Raw genomic sequence first — 5,553 nt, 5'->3', positions numbered from 1 at the left:
ACGAATACAACTTACCTGATGAGTTTAATCCTCTGACTCATGGTATTTTCTTCGGCAAGGAAAGCCCAATTAAGACCTGTTGCTGGTATGCTTGTACAATCTAGTGTGGCTGTGAATGAGCTAACGTCACTAGCGCGACTGATGGGTTTGTAGTCATTGGAATTACGATCTTTCACAATGTTGTAATTCAATAGTTACGAAACAAACTGCAAATGTCTTTACATGAAAATGTGTCTTTAAAATGGACAAACATCATATGGGTAATTCAAGGCACAAGTCAACCGGGACCAGAAAATAATTTATTTTTCGCCATAGACTGCCGTTCAAATTTTTTTGAAAGATAGGTCCCATGGAGGCAAACGGAAGGGGCGGGACTTCACCACTCTATTGGTTTGGTGTTGCTGTTTGTCCTGTGTTCATATGACCCATCACTAGCCGGAGGCCTTTTATAGCTGTGAATCTCTAGTGCCAGGGCCATCAAGGTCCCTGGCCAGTACTGTATGTTGTGTTAACCTGTTTAGTTGGTTGCGTGTCTGTGCGTGGTCGGCCCCCTTAACCCTGTGTTGCTTTCCTCTGTTTCCCAGGAGCTGAGGCTCAAGGTGGAGGTGCAGCGCCCCTTTTGGTGGTGGGATACCCCGTGTCTTGGTGTGCCGTGACTTCTTTTCACTGGTTGTGATTATATTTGGCCCGTGTGTATGTGTCATTGATCGCGCACGTGTGAGTGGGTGACCCCCTGGAGGCTCGGTGGCCTGCCACTGGTAAGCCTCAACCCTGCCTGTCCTCCTCCCTTTCCAGTGTTTGTGCTTCCATGTGTGTGTGTTGGTGTAATGTATATGCTTGTCCATCATTGTTAATAAAAGCTTAATTTCCTTTATGGAACCACGTCTCCTGCAGTTCACTTCATGAGTGCCTTATTGGGTTACTGATGTGTAAATTACTGTATATCTTTGGGTGCAAGTCCCATCGTAGCATAGTCGGCAACTCTATCCGGGCCCAAAGCCCCTAAAAACTATACCACTTGCCACACAATGATACTTAAACATTACTTTGACAGGAACTACATCAAAGGAATAGTAGCTCCTGGTGGCTTGGCAGAAATTAAACTAACAAGTGAAATATGTAAGTTCCCCTGGCCATTTTTGTAAAAGCATGTAATTTAACTGATTTTAATCTTTTCTTTCAGGTGCCAGAGGATGATGTGAACAAACAGACATATTCCCACTTCATTCAATCCCACACAATCTTTTATGAAAATGTTAATGGAACATTTCTGAAACATTACTCACAACAGGAACATTTTCTTTTTTATAATTTTCTGATATTTTTCAATTTTTTCTTGCCTTTTGGAACTGTAATTATGACTAAGGGTGAATGCTGCAGCATTTTTGCAGGGCCAGCTTTGATTATTGCATCATGTCTGATCCAAGTGGTCCTTGGCTACAGCTATAGGGACTGCATTGAGGTTTTCTTGTCCCAGCACACTGTCTTCAGGTGCATGCACCGTCAGTCAAAGAATATTACCACCTTTGTGGAGGACTTACCACCTACAGCAGCTATTCTCAACATATCTCACAACACACTTTCTGAGGTTCCTCCATCCACTTTTGCTCACCTCCAAAACCTCACTCATCTTAATCTGGATTGTAACAAAATATCAGACATAAAAGAGGATAATCTGCATCATTTGAAAAGTCTTAACCTCTCCAGCAACAATCTGACCAGATTTCATCCAGGGACCTTTAAAAGTCTCTACACACTATCTGAGTTGTTCTTAAGTGATAACAAGCTGCAGAGTCTTCAACCATTTTTTATGGAACCATTTTTCTGCAAACTCTAATAGTCCGAAGAAACAACTTCACCAACTTTTCAGCAGTGGTTGAGTCTGTGACAGAATTGACACATCTGACTAGGCTGGATCTGAGCTACAATAAACTACAGTCTCTTGAGAATTCTGCAAACCTTCCACCATCACTTCAGGACCTGTGTCTAAGTAACAATGAGCTTATCACCTTAGGGTGTCAGCCTGGGTTCTTCAGCAGAATCTGCGTGTTGGATCTTTCTAATAATCCACATCTTTCCTCAAAAGATTTCAAGGGCTTAAACTTGAGTGAAATCACATTTCTCCACCTGCAATTAACTAATGTGACTGTGCCAGAACTTCTCAAACTTGCCCCATCTCTAAATCCTGCACATGTTGACTTCTCAGGGCTAAATCTAGGCCAGAAAAACAACTCCATGTTCAGAACCTTGTGCTGGTTGCTGAGAAACTCATCAACAGATATGCATATGATGGTACTCCAACTCAATGGTATTCAATATTTGCAGAACAGGCTTTTCTTTAATTGTTCTAATCTGACAGACTCTTTGGATCTTTCTTATAACAGTTTGAGGAGTGTGGGTTGCCTTGAGTTTCTTGAGGGTCAATATTGGCTGCAGAGTATTACTGTAGAACACAATCTTCTGTCAGAACTAAACTCCTGCAACGGCGAGTCTCCTTCATTTCATCGTCTTACAGAATTTAACTTACAGTATAACTACATTCAGAGGGTAAATGAATTTGCATTTGCACATACTCCAGGTTTAAAGACTCTCAAACTCAACATCAACTCAATTGCCATTTTGCATCCTAAAGCATTCTGTCATCTTACTAAGCTCACCACACTTCGTCTAGACAATAATTTACTGACGTATCTCTATAACGACAGCTTTATTGATTTGCACAGCTTGAAAACACTCAACTTGCGCAATAACCGAATCTCTGGGATTTTCAAGAATACCTTCCAGTCTCTAAAAAGCCTCATTATCCTGGATCTTGGAGGGAACAAAATTACCAAATTCAAAGAAGGGGCATTCACTGGACTTAAAAGCCTCACAAATATTTACCTTGACAACAACCGTCTCACAGCAATAGAAATTCATAGTTTTGCAAAGCTCTCTTCCACTCTGAAAGTTCTAGACCTACAGTACAATAAGATTAGGTACCTGACAAAAAGGACAACCTGTCCTTTTGCCAATTTCTCCAAGCTGAAAGATCTTAAACTGGATGCACAGCAGCCTTATGGCATAACACTTCTACCTGATGCTTTCTTCTCTGGCCTGCGTTCGCTTACATACCTCTCCCTTAGAAACAACCACATCTCTAGATTTGGATCAACCACCTTTGATGACCTGTCCAGCTTACAGTATCTTACTCTTGACAACTCGGGTATTGGTGTGAAGCCGCTACCACCAGGTATCTTCAAAAACCTACAGAATCTGACATTTTTAGGAACAGAAAACATGGGCATTGAGTCCTTTTCAGAGCATGTGTTTGGAAATCTAACATCACTGAACAGATTGCAATTGAATCAGAATGTCATGTCAGCAATTGACCCTGTTGTTTTTGAGAAACTTCCTAATCTGACATACCTTGATCTGAGGAATACCCCACTCACCTGCACCTGCCACAACAGTGATCTCCAGAACTGGACCAATACGAACCAGAGAGTGCAGATAGTCTACTTGTATAACATGAGATGCCCCGATCTGTCTAATTCAAGTTTTTACAATTTTGACACCAATGTGTGTTATCTGGACATTGGCGTTTACCTTTTTGTCTCAACAAGTAATGTGGTGTTTCTACTGACAATATTACCTCTTCTTTATGTTAAACTCTACTGGAAGTTGAAGTACAGCTATTATGTCTTTCGGTCGTGGTTCGGGGAACAATGGCATCGGCTGCGTGTTGCGGAAGAGGAGTGCAAATACGACGCCTTCATCTCCTACAATTCAGCGGATGAGGAGTGGGTGCTGAATGAGCTGGTGCCAAACCTTGAGGGCAAAGACTCGCTTCTCAGACTCTGCCTCCATCACCGCGACTTCGAGCCCGGCCGCTACATCGTGGACAACATCGTGTCGGCCGTGTACAAAAGCCGCAAGACCGTGTGTGTGGTGAGCCAGCACTTCCTGCGCAGCGAGTGGTGCTCGCTGGAGATCCAGCTGGCCAGCCACCTCCTCTTCCAAGAGCTCCGCAACGTGCTTGTGCTGGTCTTCCTGGAGCACATCACCGAGAGGCAGATCTCCGCCTACCACCGCATGCGGAAGGTCATGCTGAAGAAGACCTACCTCCAGTGGCCCGGATCCAACTGCGCCGACCCGGCCCAGGCCCAAGAGCTCTTCTGGGTCCAACTGAGGAGGGCTCTGAGGAGCAGCGGCAGCAGAGGCCTGGCCGTTGTGGAGGATCGTGCTGGGGAGGAAGACGCGTTCATGGGAGAAGAGTGTCAAGTGAATCAGCCGCAGACAGATAATGGGAGGAATTTGATTCTTTTGTGAAGAGTTTCTGCTATGAATGTGCTCTCCAGCTATCGTGACATTAATAAAAGAAGAGTGCATTAAATATAGTGTGAGCAACATTCCAAATTATTCCAAGTCCGTTATGCAAGAGTAAAGTAGCATTCCAGAACCATTTCTTTATCACATTCACATACATAAATATTGCTTTTTTGTTTTATGCTGAATGCATTTGTAAATATTGTGATTTTAAGATAAAGACTGCATCCACAAAAACAATTTGAGTTTTTATGAGGAGGTCAACTGAAATTAATTATTATTACAGATAATAATAAAATACAGAGAAGTGAGATCAATATTTTTTGTTACGACAGGATGTCTGGTTCAGGTCATATTTTCACACCTCCAGATTCTTGAAGATTAGTTTAGGTCAGTATAACCTCATCCGAGGGTACGACAAGCCTTCTGGACTTGCAGAGGGAGGCTTTGATGGTGACAGAGTTTTAGAACATGTTTGTCTTCCACCCTACAAAGTTTGGGCTGCCTATGAATAATACTTTTCATTATATTAATTCCCAAACATTGCTTCCCAGATAATGTGATTTTCAGGCTGTAAAACTGAAGCAAGTTCAAGGGCTAAATATAATACGAAGACATAGGATTAGAACAGAAATATGAAAAGTCTTGGTTTTGGGATCAATTCAGGTTAGAACCAAATCCGAGACGATGCAGCAACAACTTTATCTGATTTGACACAGACTAAGCCATTTATACATGCTTAATGAAAGTACAATTCATACAATTTTGTTTCTGTGAAGCAAAAACAAGGGGCAAAAAGAGATGAGAGAAAAATAATATCATGAAATGCTCTTTTCTGTGTTTCTTGTCATTGTTATTAAGGCCAGTAGCCTTGTTATGATATATTCAGGCATGTATATGAATAGTTAAAATAAATTTTCCTATCATAGAGCAGCATGTTGTTATTGTTTATAGAGCAAATATTTATTTAAAATGATCTATTGATCTATACAGCCATGGCAATATACAGTATGCTTCCAACACCACTCTCACTCAAGTTGCAAGTTGCTTAACTGAACTAAAAAGTTTTGAGCTACAGTATGTACTTAAACAAATCAAATTTTGTTGTGCTCTGCTTGTTTCAGTGAGAAGTGAATAGTATTTGACAGACGCATTTGTTCAAACTGAGAAGAAAGTGTTAGGGTGAAATTGCTAAGAAGTGAAATTAAATTAAGGATATACCTGCTTTCATAACTAACAATAGAA

General features: G+C 41.5%; 1 pseudogene; it reads left to right on the top strand.

Moving 5' to 3' along the window:
- The first annotated feature begins 592 nt into the window (after window positions 1–592).
- Window positions 593–4,470, top strand: LOC143100339 (uncharacterized; annotated as a pseudogene).
- Window positions 4,471–5,553: the final 1,083 nt, after the last annotated feature.

The sequence above is a fragment of the Alosa pseudoharengus genome, unplaced genomic scaffold (genome assembly GCF_046254945.1).
Source record: "Alosa pseudoharengus isolate Yale_2024_CS ecotype anadromous, Long Island Sound unplaced genomic scaffold, YU_APseudo_1.1 YU_APseudo_1.1_scf_3, whole genome shotgun sequence".
NCBI lineage: Eukaryota > Metazoa > Chordata > Actinopteri > Clupeiformes > Clupeidae > Alosa > Alosa pseudoharengus.
This window is presented reverse-complemented; position numbering and strand designations above follow the sequence as displayed.